The sequence below is a fragment of the Penaeus monodon genome, chromosome 33, assembly GCF_015228065.2.
Source record: "Penaeus monodon isolate SGIC_2016 chromosome 33, NSTDA_Pmon_1, whole genome shotgun sequence".
NCBI lineage: Eukaryota > Metazoa > Arthropoda > Malacostraca > Decapoda > Penaeidae > Penaeus > Penaeus monodon.
The window spans coordinates 15,179,572-15,179,911 of NC_051418.1; positions in this window are offsets into that span (position 1 = coordinate 15,179,572).

A 340-nucleotide genomic window follows, 5' to 3' on the forward strand; every position below is an offset into this window, starting at 1 on the left:
CTTTTCTGCGGCTTGCGAATGTGTGCCGCACGGGTGTCACATCCAAGTGACTCGTAGAATTGTTACATTGAAGTGCCTCGTCAAGGCGACGCGCTCGAGTGCTCCTTGTCACTTTTTTGTTACAGTCTGTTGCCTTTTGTAAGTGTCAGATCTCTCCAAAGTCCACATACAGGATCACTGGCCCTCGTGGCTCGCGTTGGCTACTGGGGCCAGAGCCAGTGTTCCTCTGAGAGTGCCGCCTGATGCGAGCGGCTGTCTTGCGGGGAAGGGGGGGGGGTGAAAGCCCCTGGGCCGGAAGTACCGCGGGTGTGGCCGTTGCTCGTCCTTGTGTCACAAGCTC